The following is a 17,210-nucleotide window of genomic DNA, read 5'->3' as shown; positions in this document are numbered from 1 at the left end:
CTAACTTGTTCAAAATTGTATATGGTCATCCGATATTGAATATATATTGTATATGGTGATCCGATATTGAATATATATTGTATATTCCTCTTGAATTCTTTTTGGTTCTAATTTCAAATTTGTTTGAAATTGTACATTCATATGCATGTATGTATACAGTACCGTAGAATATGTGAAACTCCTTCAAAATTAAAACCCAAAAGAAATAAAATAATACAAATTAAAAAGAAACCAGATTTAGGGGGAGGGGGGCTAAAACCCTAAACCCTGCGGAGGCCTTTAGTCGCGGCTGGCCAGAAGAACCGCGACTAAAGGTCCTCCGCCCTGGCGCTCGCCTGCGGCCCACGTGGACGGGCCTTTAGTCGCGGTTCGTAAGGAACCGCGACTAAAGGGGGGGGCCTTTAGTCGCGCAGCTTTGGTCGCGGTTGCGCCACCGCGACTAATGGCAGTTGCCAACCGCGACCAAAGCCCTTTTTTCCACCAGTGAACTGGAAGAAATGGCGTCTTCGTCATCGTCGTCGGTGAACGGACGATGACGACAACGACACGCCGCCCGCGCCAGCGCCCTTGCCCGGGCCCTGGACTTCTTCCTTGCCGCCGCCTTGTCGTCCGCCGCCTCCTGCGCCTCCAACCGGGCGAACTTGGTGTCGGAGTCCTCCTCCTCCTCCTGCCCCTCCTCGTCCTCGGCGTCGCTGCCAGCGCCGCCTCCGTCCTCCTCCTGGCCTTCGCTGGCATTGCTGCCTCCGTCCTCCTCCTCCTCCTCACTCGGCGTGGAGGCAGGGTCGCTGGGCGTGGAGCCCGGATCGCTTGGCGTCGCAGGGGATTCCCACCAATGCAGAAATCCGGGCGACTTGCCCTCGCTGTCCGAGTCGGACGACAGCGTGTAGTCGCTCATGGCATGCCGGTGTTGGAGAAGAATAAGAGGAGGAAGAAGGAGGCGGCTGAACTTGAATTACCGTAGACGCAGGGGTTATAATCTACGGGCATTAACGGCGGCGCGTATAACGAAGAGGCGGCGGTTGCTCTTCCGCGGTGGTTCGGCGCTCCATTGCGGCGGTTCGGTGCTCCATTGCGGCGGTTGATCGGCACGTTGTGAATTCGAGGCCGATCGAACCTGGGTCGCTGCCATGAGGGCCCGTGGGGAAGCGAGCGGACGCTAGGCGCGACCACGGAGCGTCCGCGGAGACGCAAACCTGGCGCATATTTGGGCCAGGTTTGCGTCTCCGCGGACGGCCCGATCACTTTGTGTCGCCCCACTAGAGAGGGTGCCAGACGCATTTTCGGTCTGTGCGGATGCAAACGGTCGCTGTCGCGCCGCTGGAGATGCCCTAATACTACTATCATGTAATCTTACCGTCGTTTTGGCTGCACACTGCCTACTTGGGCTTGGGCACATGGTATATACAGGAAAACCGTTTGTCCGCCTAAGAGCATACCCAACGGTCCGGGGTGGAGCATTTTCTGAGAGCAAATCTCTCGCCATTTCGGCCGCGCGAGGTCGCAGAGGTCATTTTTCGAACGTTTTGGTCTTAAAATGGACTGTTTTTTTTTTAGAATTTCGGCCTCATATTCATCGACACACCCAAAAAGTATAACACAAATACAAATAGTTCCAAGCACAAGTAGTTCCACACACAAGTTAAACACACAAAAAGTTCAACACAATACATACATAGTTGAACATCTAAACCGGAGGCATTGGTGGTGACCACGATGCACCCACACATGCTTTACGTGATCGGCCTAAAGTGCATTGTGGGTGTCTCTATCATGAATTTCATGATGAACATGGAGAGATTCTTAGAATGTTGCTAGCCCTGGATTGGGCTGAACACCAAATCTCCAGTCTTCCCAATCTAAATCATAAATATGTGTATTAGTGCGCTCATCCTCAAGAATCATGGTGTGCATTATCACGCAAGCAGTTATCACCTAGTTCATCATCTTCCTGCTCCATGTTCTTGCAGGATACCATACAATGGCACATCTAGCTTGTAGCACACCAAAAGGTCACTCCACGTCCTTCCTCATGCATCGTGTTCTTTCGCAAAAGCATCCTCAAACTCGCCCTTCGGAACGATGATTTTCTTCACAAAAGTGGACCACTCAGGATAGATACAATCGGCAAGATAGTATCCTTTGGTATAGGTGTGGTTATTTTTGCCACAAATGAGATCTGTGGGGCATTGCCCTCGGCAAGCCTAACTAACACTGGAGAACGCTGAAGCACATTGATATCATTGTTGAAGCCAGCCAACCCAAAGAAGGAGTGCCAAATCCCTCAAGGATGACAGTGCACCCCTCGGCGTGCCCTTGGAACTGCCCTTACCAACCTATTGGGCAGTTCTTTCACTGCCAGTGCATGCAATCTATGCTACCAAGCTTCCCCGAAAACCCTATGGCAGTGTTGATATCCAACAGTCAGGTCGTGTCCTCCATATTAGGCTCACAAAAGTAGACACTCCCAAATGCTTTCACTACGGCACGACAAAACCTATACATGGCCTCTAGGCATGTGGAATCACTCAGGCACACGTACTCATCAACGAGATCGCTAGATATCCCATACGCAAGCATCCTAAGAGCTGTAGTGCATTTTTGATAGGGCGAAAAGCCAATTTTATCGGCGGTATCTCTCTTCAACTTGAAGTAGTCGGCTACGCCTAGCACGCCGTGCATGATCCTCATGAAAATAAGACTCCTGATCTGGTACCGCCTCCAGAATTGGGGAGGACTGAAGATTGCATCCGTCGGGTGGAAGTAGTCCTTGTCAAGCCAGATGTGGCCGGCCACCTTGTCTCGATCCAACGCCCCTGCCTTGCCAGGCAAGGATCCGACGTAGATCAATCCTTCGTCCACTTGGAGCTGCCCGATGATTGCGGCCATGACCACGATGATTGCAGTGCCATCGTTCAGAGGACTCTTCAGACATGTCGACAAAATAATTGTAGTAAAACTCGCCCGAGCTATCAATGGTGTTCTACACAACATAATTAACTAATGTCAAAATTTGAGCCCTCGATATCCACTATGTTTGCGAGGATTGATGGAGCAGCATACCTGGTCTTTGGTTGCGCAATCTCCCGAATAGGTGTTGGCCTTGATGCTCGTGGGCGTGTGCACCCTGCTCGGCACGGATCCGGGGCCAGGGCATTGCTCAGGAAGAAAAGTACGGCCCGAATGTCAGTGACGGGGGCTTCTAGATCAAGGTGCTAGGCGCACCTACGACGGGGCCGCCATGGTGATGGTGGTACCAGCCCCGGTCATCTCCCACATCGTAAACACTATGGAAAGAAGGGCCCGTGGTCGAGCGCCGCCGGTTTATCAGCAGGGAGGGAGAGGGGGAGGACAGAATGGGTGCGAGGCCGTGCTGGCGACCGTCGGCGGCAGAGGTGAGGGGTGGGGGTGTGGGGAAATTTCACTACGCCAGATATCATATTCAGTGACAAATTTCCTGATGAAAAATGTCTAGTCTGTCATGTATTAAGGTAAGTAGGTGACTGATTGGCTTTTTTTGTCATGTATAATCATACATGCATGACGACATGAAATTGTGTCATGGTTAACCGTCACGGATAATCCTGATGACGAAATTGAGTTTGTGGTACATTAGTCCGTCATTGATTAGTGGTGGGACCAGGTTGTCAATGTCAATGTAGAAAAGCAACAAACTAGTTCAACAAATAGGAAAAAAACAGGCATATAAGTGAATCGAACGTATGAAGTGGAATTGATCGGGAAGTACTACCGTTATACTACAATCCGTTTGTGTTACTAATTTCGTACGTAGTAATTTGTATATAATTATTTACGGCGGTATAGGGCAATGATATAATAAAGTCTATGACTCAGTAGCAACTGGATTAATGGACAGGTTTTTCATAGCAGGAAAAGATATTTTGCAGTACCAAATATTTTGTGATGTTGTTACCTGTAGTTGCTTGTATTTTTCTAATTACCATGACAAGTACACACAATAATGTAGTTGCTTGTAGTCCAAAAAAAGGAGACATAAAAGTAGTAAACTTGTGGGACTAAGGATATGTAATCTACATAACTCTGGTGTAGCCAAACATTGGTAGTCGAAATTAACTCGAAACTTGGTTAGCTACAGAATAAAGCATCTACACAAATGCAGTGTGCATCAACATGAAAAAAGAAATAACTTGTGACGCATCTCCTCTCACACCTCCGGTGTCTCCCCTCCTCTCATGCGTAGGGAATGGACAAAATGAATGGTTTGGGGTATGGGGAATGCAACAATTTTCGTGTGTTACAGATAGAGGGCGACGTGGCACAACTAGGACCACGTGATGTGACGTCAATTGGAAGATACCTGTGGCATTCTTAACTGGGTGTTGTTCGATTGCTTGAGAAATAACTTTTTCCCTTTGATTAAATCTTAAGTTTTTTAAAAATAGGTGTTGAATATTAAGTTATAATTACATTTAAAATAATGCTCATTAAACTATTAAGTACTTAACTAGCATAGTGGCCCTCGCAAATGCAAGGGCATCGTCTTCATTAAGCCAAATGATCAGCACAAAGATATTATAATTTCATGGAAATTGGATGATGTGATAAGAAATAATACATCTATATAACTACCAAAATATTTAGATAAATAATACATGACACATGTGGGTAACTTATTTAATTACCTTTGATTTGAAGATTATCATTATATGTGCGACACTCAAATAGATAAAAAGTTTATCTAAAATATTAAGATCCCAAATATATAATAATTTAAGAATATTTAGGGTAATTATTATGTATTTTCCATTTAATTCAAATTCCAGGAAATGATTTAGACTTTGCAAATTCATATCTAATTCGTTTTAAATCAGAAAAATATAAATGAGATATCATAATAATCACAAAAATAAACTCTATCCACTAAAAATATAATATTTTTAAATTCAATTATTTAACCTTATTATTTATTCCTTTTCTTTTATCCAAAATTCTAAGAAAAAATCAATAATTAGTAAAACATCTAACATAAATAAAAATCATTTAGGAAATAAATAAAACACTAAAAGTAATTTTGTTTAAGTTGTAATTAGCATAGGATAACTTTTAAACATAGATAACTTTTTCTAATTAATATTGAAAAGTATGATATATTTTATAGACCGAGTTTCAGGATATTTCTATCTCTTTTGTGTTTCATACTCAAATTTAAAACTTAAAATTTTCATTTAGTATTTTTATAATTAATATTTGTAGAGTATGATATTGCAACCTTTCGTAGAATGTTTTAGTATTCTGATTTTTTGGAATATTTTTATCTCTTTTGTGTTTCATACTCAAAGAAAAACATAGTTTTTCGTATATTCAACCTCCAATAATGTATGAATCTGGACACTCAACTATGTAGTGATCATTAATTTTAGAGCATCACTTCTATTTTTCTTCAACTGACTCAGTTATTTAGAATTTCATTTTAGTGCATTGCCTCTAATTTTTCTTCGACGAACTCAGCTATTCTGAATTTAGTTTTAGGGAATCGCATCTATATTTTTGTGGACGTACTGAGTTATTCCGATGAAGCTAGGTGTGAGCTTGTACATCGTTTTTTCGTGAGCGTACTCAGCTAGCTTAGCGACGTGCGCCCACACGGCGCCCGTCGGCGTGCCTGGTAGCGCGGCATCCACGACGCCTCGCCACTGCTCGGGCGGCGCCGCCATGGTAACTGCCCACCCTCGTGTGGATGTTTTAGAAAAGTTTGACCAGTTTATCTGGGTCCAACCCGTCTCAAACCAGCAGGAGATTCTCTAGTACGGTTTGAACACGTAAACCAACAAACAACGACACAAACCGGTCATACGGTGTGGTGCGGTGCGGGCTGATGGTTTCAACGGTTTCGCACCAAACCATGCCCGGGGTTAGCTAGCTATTCCGATTCTACAGACTTGAATCCTTTTTCCAGATCGAAATCTTTCGTTTGGTTTCATTTTTCAAACAGACTCGTCGTTAAAAAAAAGTGTTGCACACATGATGTGTGTAGGACCTGGGTTGTATGGATGGAATTAGCTAAGGAAAAAAAAGATCACTTCTCGTACGTATTGACACGTCATATTGGACCTGCCTGGACCGATGGAATACTCCAAAAAGCAAATTCAGCATACGTGGTAGACACGGACACCCGCGGATATTTTCACGTAAATTTTTTATTCAATCATAACAGGAAGTCTAAATATATAAGGAAAAAAGAATACGTACCATAATAATCTTAACGTGTCAACTGGAAACTGCACAGTTACGTTACTAATAATATTTTATTAAATCCTAGCCACATAATTTAGATCTAACAATTAAAATAATTGAGATGATGTGGATTAACGTGGTGTCTCTATTTTAAACACACGTATTTTGCTTTTAGTATATAATAGATTAGTGTATTTAATTTTTTTTATTTCTTTGATTGGAACTTTGGAGTATTATGAAAATATTATTGCAATGCTATTTGGATGGAATATACAATTAAAAATGTTTTTTTGAGACGAAAATAATTAAAAATGTTTGGGTCAGATATTAAAATTGGGTCAATTAGATCCTAGACTTGACAGCCCATACTAAGGCTATTGGGCCGAAGCCCATTTGCTAACTAACCTAAGCCTGGCCCGCACCCCTCATCTCTCTTAACCTCTCACTCTCTCCCCCACCTCTCTGTCTCGTCTCGTTCTCCTCTTAGGGCATGTCCAATGATGGCGCCTATTTAGACGCTTAAGTGGAGATTGAATTGGAAATTGATCCTTGCGTCAGCTTAAGCGGCTGTAACTCCAACGCATGCATGGAATTTCGAGGCGCTTGTTTCCCCAATTAACTACCCTGATCTCTCTGCTGAAGCCAACAAGCGCCGGCTCAACAATTTGCGTCCACGCTTGATAATTAGCGCCCATCGACTAGGATTGCTGGTCACAACTGCCTACCGTTCGGGATTGGAATCCTAGCGCCCTGGAATAAGCGCCCGCGATGTACATGCTCTTACGCGCGATGCGCCGCCGCCAGCGCTAGGTGATGCTGCTCACCGGTTCCTGCCGCCGCGGCGGTCCTTTCCTCCGCGGCTAAACCCTCGTGCTCCTCCTGCCCCCTTGTCTCTGTCGTGGCTGCGGCTGCCCTCTGCCTCGACATCCTTGACTCCTACCATTACGGCTCCTCCCTCGGCTCCCTTTCCCCAGGTGAGTTCCGCGGTCACCCTTCGGTAACATGGCCATCGAGCGAAACAAATGCAGTGTAGGAGAGGTAAATTTAAGCAGTAAGAAAGGCTCCTGACGTGGAATATCAAATACGAGTACAGTAGAATATATGAATACGTTGTTAAACAGAAGCCCCTGGCTCAGCTTGATGCCAGGAAAATAAGAGACTTCGAATTTCTATCTTCCTGTATATACCACGTGCCAAGAATGGAAAATTTGGACGAATACTGGTTTGATTAGTGATATTTTTCTTTCTAGCTTCAGCAGTATGTCAGGTAACATATCTTTGTTTCTGTGAGAAGTTGGTTCACAAATATGTGAAATAGCTACAATGTTCCATCCTTATGTTTTCAACTTTTATTCTACACTGCCGTAGAAGATACACCTTAGAATAGTTTCGCTATTATTATCTTCACGAATTTAGTTTGGTAGAAAAATCACTATGTTTTGTAAAAAATTGGGAGATATGGTATTCTAATTTATATTCTAAGATTCTAAAGTGTTATTTTTAAACCATTTTTATTAGATTTGTCACAACGTACAATCCTATTTCAGTGATCAGTCAATATCATGCCACATGTATGTTTTTTAAACATAGTGTGTGAATAACTGTATATTTAGATAAGATCGTATTTTTCGGAAATTTGTGCCGTAGAGATATTAATTTTATATATTCCAAACACTATACATTCCGACTAAAATTTATACCATTTTATGCTAAATTATTGGCATACAATTAGATATATGTTTAGATTAGAATCATAACTTGCAGCTAAATTTTTTCCCCGTAAACGTGATGGTACGCTTTCTTTTCGAAACATAGTATGTACAGATGCCCTACCATATGAGCACCTCCGAGAGACTCTTTAAAAACCTAACCAGATGAAATATATCATGAAACTTCTCATAAGTGTGGCCTTAGCAACTATGATGATATCATTCTTATAGCAACTATGATAATATCATTCTTATTGTGTCAAAAGTACTATGAATTGAAAGTCACTCATCCCGGAGTTTGAAACATACATCAACTTTGTATATATTTCTATAGTCCATGTAAATACAAAGATAGATGTGGTATTCTAATTTACATTTTAAGATTCTAAATTGTTACATTTAAACCGCTTTTATTATATTTGTAACAACATACAATCCTATTTAGTATCATCTCGTGGCACGTGTATGTTTTTTAAACCGAGAGCGTGAAAAACTGGATATTTAAATAAAAATGTTTTTTCCGGAAATTTTTGCTGTAGTGATATTAATTTTATATATTCCAGCCACTCTACATTCACTACGGGAGAGATGTTGTATGCCGACGGCCGCCAGCCGTCGGCACAGCCTAGAAGGCCGTCGGCACAGGCTGTGCCGACGGTGACCGTCGGCATAGTTCTGGTCGGGGACTGCCCGATCACCGTCGGCACAGACTGGTCGTCGGCATAGATTGTTGTGCCGACGGTAACACCGTCGGCATAGTATTTCAAAATTTTCAAATTTATTTTCGAAAAAATATTCAAAAAAAATTTGAATTTTTTTTTTAATTTTTTTTTCACTTTTCTTCTTCTACTTTTTACTTGTTAATCTTTCATAATCACACTTAGTACACTTAATCTTAGGTCAAATTGCACTTATGGTCAAACTTCCCAGTTGGTCACCCATCCTCACACTACTCCCGCCCCGGCACGCTTAACTTCTTGGTTCTCTTCGGATGAGCTTCCCTGAAAGAAATGACACCTTGATGTTAATATTACCATATCTATCATATTAACCCTTTGACCGTGATGTCACACCTCTATATTTTTAAATTCTAAACAATTATTTAAGTAAACAACAATGAATATATATAAATAATAATAATATAGAATTTGAAATACAATTAAATGATTTTTTTTGTTTTTTACTTAATAAGGAATAATTAATATCAGTAAATGCGAATTTGGCAAATAATATGTCTAAATTGATCAGAAAAATGAGAGGAATACAAATATGACATCCATATCATCTTTTGAACCTACAAAGCTAACTTACCCAAAACTCATGAGCATTAGATCAAGTACCTCTAGTTTAAATTTGACTGACTTTATCGAAAATGAGGTGGGAAACGGCCTCGGCATGGCATAGTTTGCCGAAAGAAGGTCATATTTGGCACGTGTGTGGGACCTAGGATGGGAAGTAAGACCCCGGATGCGCATTTCAAATCCGATCCACGGTCGGCCATCTTTTCATTTTTAGCGTGCCCAAACGGTTTTTATTTGTGAAGCAGCTACATGGGACGCATTTTAGTATGAAGTGAAACCTCCGTGTGATGATAGTAGATCACCTACGCACCACCTATCACATGCCATGTGCACACGTTAGCTTTTTGGGAACCCATGCGGCTTCCGGCGGTATCCCGCCGTATCCGCTGGAAACTGACCGGATTTGAACTAGGGGTCAATTATCTGTCGCTCCAGAAATTCCGGAAAAATTGTTTTTAGTTCAAACACGCATCATTATATGTGCTAATTTTTGTTCGTTTAGTTTGTTCGCGAATGGGTGCACCCGCACGCCCGGTACGGCGATACCGCATGTCTCGGGGGTCCTATTTTGGTCAGATGGCAATTTGAACGAAGTCAAAAAAATCCCACAGAGTCGCGTGACGTCATTTTATATGTCATAGTAACTATTCCGTTTGTTAAAACTGGGATATAGTAATTATTTTGAAAAACCATTCACGAAAAGGGCTATCACGTCCGGAGTTCTATTGATTTCAAGGGAAATGAGGTGGGAAACGGCCTTGGCATGGCATAGTTTGCCGAAACGAGATCATATTTTGCACGTGTGTGGGCCCTAGGATGGGAAGTAAGACCCCGGACGCGCATTTCAAATCCGATCCACGGTCGGCCATCTTTTCATTTTTAGCGTGCCCAAACGGTTTTTATTTGTGAAGCAGCTACATGGGGCGCATTTTAGTATGAAGTGAAACCTCCGTGCGATGATAGTAGATCACCTACACACCACCTATCACATGCCATGTGCATGCGTTAGCTTTTTGGGAACCCATGCGGCTTCCGGCGGTGTCCCGCTGTATCCGCTGGAAACTGACCGGATTTGAACTAGGGGTCAATTAACCGTCGCTCCAGAAATTCCGGAAAAATTGTTTTTAGTTCAAACACGCATCATTATATGTGCTAATTTTTGTCCGTTTAGTTTGTTCGCGAATGGGTGCACCCGCACGCCCGGTACGGCCATACCGCATGTCTCGGGGGTCCTGTTTTTGCCAGATGGCAATTTGAACGAAGTCAAAAAAATCCCACAGAGTCGCGTGACGTCATTTTATATGTCATAGTAACTATTCCGTTTGTTAAAACTGGGATACGGCAATTATTTTGAAAAACCATTCACGAAAAGGGCTATCACGTCCGGAGTTCTATGGATTTCAAGAGAAATGAGGTGGGTAACGGCCTCGGCATGGCATAGTTTGCCGAAACGAGATCATATTTGGCACGTGTGTGGGCCCTAGGATGGGAAGTAACACCCCGGATGCGCATTTCTAATCCGATCCACGGTCGGCCATCTTTTCATTTTCAGCGTGCCCAAACGGTTTTTATTTGTGAAGCAGCTACATGGGGCGCATTTTAGTATGAAGTGAAACCTCCGTGCGATGATAGTAGACCACCTACGCACCACCTATCAGATGATATGTGCACGCGTTAGCTTTTTGGGAACCCATACGGCTTCCGGCGGTGTCCCGCCGTATCCGCTGGAAACTGACCGGATTTGAACTAGGGGTCAACTATCCGTCGCTCCAGAAATTCCGGAAAAATTGTTTTTAGTTCAACGATGCATCATTATATGTGCTAATTTTTGTCCGTTTAGTTTGTTCGCGAATGGGTGCACCCGCACACCCGGTACGGCGATACCGCATGTCCCGGGGGCCCTGTTTTGGCCAGATGGCTTTTTGAACGAAGTCAAAAAAATCCCACGAAGCCGGGTGGCGTCATTTTATATGTCATAGTAACTATTCCGTTTGTCAAAACTGGGATACATAAATTATTTTTAAAAACCCTTCATGAAAATGGCTATCACGTCTGGAGTTCTATGGATTTCAGGTGAAATGAGGTGGGAAACGGCCTCGGTATGGCATAGTTTGCTGAAACAAGATCATATTTGGCACGTGTGTGGGCCCTAGGATGGGAAGCAAGAACCCGGACGCGGATTTCTAAACCGACCTACGGACGACCATCTTTTCATTTTTAGCGTGCCCAAACGGTTTTTATTTGTGAAGCAGCTACATGGGGCGTATTTTACTATGACATGAAACCTCCGTGCAATAATAGTAGACCACCTACACACCACCTATCACAAGACATGTGGACTCGTTAGCATTTTGGGAACCCATGCGGCCTCCGGCGGTGTCCCGTCGAATCCGCTGGAAACTGACCAGATTTGAACTAGGGGTGAACTATCCGTCGCTTCAGAAATTCCGAAAAAATTGTTTTAAGTTCTACGACGCATCATTATATGTGCTAATTTTTGTCCGTTTAGTTTGTTCGTAAATGGGTGCACCCGCACGCCCGGTACGGCGATACCGCATGTCCCGGGGGTCCGTTTTTGGCCAGATGACAATTTGAACGAAGTCCAAAAATCCCACGGAGCCGCGTGACGTCATTTTATATGTCATAGTAACTATTCCGTTTATTAAAACTGGGATACGACAATTATTTTGAAAAATCCTTCACGAAAAGGGCTATCACGTCCGGAGTTCTATGGATTTTAGGGGAAATAAGGTGGGAAACGGCCTCGGCATGACATAGTTTGCCGAAACGAGATCATATTTGGCACGTGTGTGGACCCTAGGATGGGAAGCAAGTCCCCGGACGCGGATTTCTAATCCGACCCACGAGCGACATTTTTTTCATTTTTGGCGTGTGTGAAAGCCATGAAACCTCGAACATTATAGCTCATTTCTAAAAATATTTGTTTAGGTATTTGAAATATTCCATTTTTTATATTTTTCTATGATAGATCTTGTTTTTCTGCAAAATTTGATATATTATACTTATTTTTCTCAATTAGAATGATTTAGTTATGATTTTTTGAAGACTGTTCGTGCAGAAATAGAAAAAAGCTATGCCGACGGTATAACCGTTGGCACAGGTCTGTAGTAAAAAAAAAAAATGTTGTGCCGACGGTCAGACTGGTCCTGTGCCGACGGCCAGAACTGTGCCGACGGTGACCGTCGGCACAACCGGCTTGTGCCGACGGCCATTTTAACGCCGACGGCCATCTTTGTCGCCGCGGTCCGGATGCTTCTGTGCCGACGGCCCCGATATTTGGCCGTCGGCACACACGGCGGCCGTCGGCACATCTGTGCTCTCCCGTAGTGATTCCGACTAAAATTTATAACATTTTACGCTAAATTATTGCCGTACAATTAGGTCTATGTTTGGATTAGAATCATATAAATAGAAGCCAACTGTTTTTTCCCATATAGTAAACCGTGATGGTGTTTTTTTTTTCGAAACACAGCATGTACGTACATACGATCTACACTATGAGCACCTCTGAGAGAATCTTTAGAACCTAACCGGATAGTTAATCATATTTCTTCTTGCATATACATTACATGTTATGGTGCTTGCCCATTAAACTTAAAAAAATATGCACGGCTTATTTTTTACATTCTTAATCTTAGTTAATGGGATGAAAGAGTCGCATGTTATTTTCATGCATGCTACGTAACACGTCTACATGAAAAAGCAACACATAAAGTTAGTTTTTTCTCCAACGGAGAGTTGGAGACTAATACGACTCATTATTTGCAATAATAGCTCTGGACTTCTTCCTTTTTTTTAGAGGACGGACTCTTTTTTTCCTGAGTGTAGCCTCCCGGCTTATTTTATTTTTCTTCCCAAAGACAGTGGCACGTACGTCGGACTTCTTTTATTTTTCTTTCCCACGGACTAAGGTAGGTACGTGTCAAACATAACATATGGTGCATGTCCACAAAATATATACTCGTACATGTTACGCAATTTTTTTTAAATCGTGTCCGTTAAAATTACAGATCTAACAGTTAAAATAATTCGGATGATGTGGATCAACGTAATGTCTCTATTTTCGATCTCTGTATTTTGCTTTTAGTATATAAATAGATATGTTCCAACATGACTGCATTGCGTGTGCTCAATTATTATTGCTGATACTTCCCTCAAATTTTTTACTCCCTCTATCCAGAAAAGAATGTCACAGATTGGTCATCTAATTCGTGACAGAGTGAGTTTTATTATTGATGATAGAGTTTTTAAAAAATAAATATTAAAGCAATATTTATTATAGAGAATGGGTTCATAATTTTGTTCTAGTTGTATTGTACATTAGTTGGAACATACGCACACTTGCTAGTAGTAGTGATTCGACAGTTCAATCAACATAGAAATCCCTTGTTAATTTAGCCCTTTGATCGCTGCTCTCTTGAAAGAAATAATAATGGACTCTTGTACAAATAAGGACGGATGAATTTTATGAATTAACACATACACATGTTAACATATAATCACGGTCACTCAATACACAATACATCTTTTGTAGGAAACATACATCCACATCCACTATAAGAGTTTGTTCGTCAAAACGAAACAAAATAAAGCATGGTGTCCAAGCAGGAATATGCATCAAATCAGTGGCAGATAACCTAAGACAACGGGTTTGATACAACATGAGAAGGTGATGCGTTACTTCTGTCATGGCAGGTCGCTGATCCACATCGAGGTTCAGACATTCCACAGCGACCCCAGCTAGGCTATCAAAACAACTCCAAATCACTTTCCACTTCAATGTCCTTTTCAAATAACTCGGTTGCTCTCTTACCCTTTTTGTGAACTTTTAGAAAACTTTTCACCAATTTATAGTTGTCACAATGTGTGCCCTTGTTCCTACTAATAAGTTCTAGGAGTACCACTCCAAAACTGTACACATCACTTTTTTCAGTTAGTAGGCCTCTCTGCAGATATACAGGGTCCATATAACTCATGTCACCAATGACTGATGCAGTGTGTTCTTTATCTCTTGCAATCAACCTTGAAATGCCAAAATCTGAAATTTTGGGTACTAAATTATCATCCAAGAGTATATTTGCTGGTTTAACATCACCATGCAGGATTTTACTATTGTTTTTTGAATGCATATAAGCCAGACCATCTGCTGATTCTGCGGCAATTCTTAAACGTGCAACCAAGTTGAGAGGCTCCATGCTGTTGCTATGTAGAATGTCATCAAAGCTACATTTGGACAGAAACTCATAGTCATACTAGCAATGGGATATCAACTTCTAGGCAACAACCAATGAGCCTCACAATGTTCTTATGGATCACTTGAGATTTGATAATAACTTCATTTGCAAATTGTTCATTTTCTAGGATGCTACCACTAATTGGCTTCTTTACTGCAACTATTTCATCACCAACAATACCCTTGTAAACTTCACCGAAGCCACCTTTTCCAATGAAATTGCTACTCTTCAAGATATGTTTCAGTGCCTCCTTTTTGAAAATCTTTATAATCTTTGCCTTCTCTATTGTGGGCCTGCCATTTTTTGCATAAAACTCTCTGGTCTTCCTTTTCTCTTTGCGAAGAAGAATAAGGAATGATAAAAGGGCTATAAGAAAAATATCACCTATTACACCTACATAGAAAGAAGCAAACTTATTTTGCATCACTAAAATTTCAAATGACTAATCTGATAGACTAACCACTAGGAATTGCAGGCTGAATGCAAAACTGTGCTGATAATTCTGTGCATTTCAACATTCAGAATATATACTGACTTACAAACTAAGTAGCTTATTTTCAGTAAGGTAGTTGGAGGTGTTCGCTCATCTTAGCTGGACCCTCACCAAACCAGTTGTAACCTCGCCATCTAATTCTATTGGCGAAGATGGTCCTCTATAGGAGGCCAATGCGGACATATCATGATTATACACTATTTAGCATGTAACAAAGTAATAATTTTCTTGGGTGTGTTCTTATTGGGCAAAAATAACTACAAAAGTAGTTGCATTTGTGGAGTAATTTATTTTCTTTAGTTTGATTCTTACCCACGACCACCTTTGCTACTAGGGGGAATTTCTCCGTACAGTTTCCTCTTCATTCCGGCTTTGCAAAGACAGTCATAGCCTCCTGGCTTGTTTTGCAGATTCCCTGGCAAGGATACTTAGCAGGTTGTTCACATTCATTGATATCTGTAAACAACAACAACAACAACAGAAGTTAAATATATATATATATATATATACATACAAAAGCGAGCTCTATTTTGTTAGTCTAGATAGAAGGTGGTCGTTTATGTTGTATATTATACCTTGGCATCCATTTTTGATATAAGGATTGCCCTCGTAGTTCTCCGAGTACTTGCAGACATAACCTTGGCCATTGATTGCACTGGGAAAATACCAGCTGGCCTTCCGCCGGGCATGTGCTAACTTTCCTGTACAAACATGTGACTATCACCGAACCGGTACATGGGGAGAGCCACCACAGGCGATCGTTGAGGCGAGATCCAAACCCATCTAGGGTTCTCTCCCTATCGTCGGCGATGTTGTTGGTTCGCTCCGTCTCCTGTGGCCTTGAGGCGAGATCCAAACCCATCTAGGGTTCTCTCCCTCCGCCTCGATGTTGTGATTCAATTCCCGTCATCGGTTCGTCGAGAGTTTCACACTCGGTTTCGTGTTCTTTTTTGAGCCATTTGTGGATGAGTTTTTTCGCACAACGGCCAACCATTTTCAAGACTCCTTCAAGGAGTGGACCAGGAAAATGAAACTTTTTATCTCGTTGTCCAAAAAAATGGGTCTTTTCTAGCCCACTCTCTTTCTAAGGACAAGATAAAAACGAGTCGCTTATTATCTGACCAAAGGACACAACCCTTAAATGGAACATCCAAAATTCCAAACTAGTATTATATTTCTTTTTGAATGTTGTGTTTCTCTCTGCGATGTTTATGTAATGAGCTCGTATTCTAATATGTTTCGGTAATTTGGTTAACTCAAGTCATCCAACACACATTCGCATGCTGGTTTTAACAGTTTAACACGCAGATGTGGTGTAGTTCCATGTCTGCATGTAGTGTTTTCGTGCATTGACGATTTAGATTATATCATTGTGTTATCATGACATGAACAGACAGCTTTGGCTATCATTGTCACGATGAACATGGCAAAAAAATTCTTTTATCAGTTTCAAAAATTTATTACTTTTTTAAAAAACACAGTACAAAACACAGACGTTCACATAAACGCACATACACTCATCCCTATGAACGTACACACGCACACCCTACCCCTGTGAGCACCTCCGGAAGACCGAGCCGGCTGATTGAATCTTGAAATTGACGAAGTCACCATAGTCATCTCGCTGTCGACGGGAACGTCGCCTCCCACTGAATGCATATTTCGTCTTTATTAGACATAGAAATGTCAAATCTAGGATTTGAACTCTAGTAGGCTAGGGTTACAACCACCCCCTAACCACCCAACCTATGGTTGGTTCTTTTAAAACTATTTTATTAAAAAAATGTTTTTTAATGAAGGCTACTAGATAAATACTGAACACGAATTCACGAACTTGAATTTGGTAATCCACAAAACTGAACAATCTGTTATAAAATATGTTTACTTTACTGTGGTGGCGTCTCTCTTGTGTATCTAGTATCTGTGTATCTAGTATGTGTGTTGTGTATCTAGTATGTGTGCAGGATGATTCGCGGGGAGCGGCGTCCACACCCCATCGGGTTGTGACCAGGTGGTGAGACGCCGGCCATCAAAAACTGCTCCGCGGGGCAGCAGGAATCGTGCCATCTGGTGAGGAAGGGGCTGAACCGTAGCCGTGGCACTGCATCTGTTTCTTATTGGCGGTGGAGCATGGATGGCAATGCGTCTGGTAATGAATGAACGGGATAAAGGAGCCAGTACTAGAACGCAGATTTCGTGCTCCCGAGCTCCAGTGCTCCTGATTAGTTCAAAAAATTCA

General features: G+C 42.0%; 1 pseudogene; it reads right to left on the bottom strand.

The window, feature by feature from the left end:
* Nucleotides 1–2,421: 2,421 nt before the first annotated feature.
* On the bottom strand, nt 2,422–15,833 carry LOC127328419 (wall-associated receptor kinase 1-like; annotated as a pseudogene).
* Between the last annotated feature and the right edge of the window lie 1,377 nt (nt 15,834–17,210).

Source organism: Lolium perenne, chromosome 1 (genome assembly GCF_019359855.2).
Source record: "Lolium perenne isolate Kyuss_39 chromosome 1, Kyuss_2.0, whole genome shotgun sequence".
NCBI lineage: Eukaryota > Viridiplantae > Streptophyta > Magnoliopsida > Poales > Poaceae > Lolium > Lolium perenne.
Note: the sequence above shows the minus strand (reverse complement) of the source record. Positions and strands in the feature narration are given on the sequence as shown.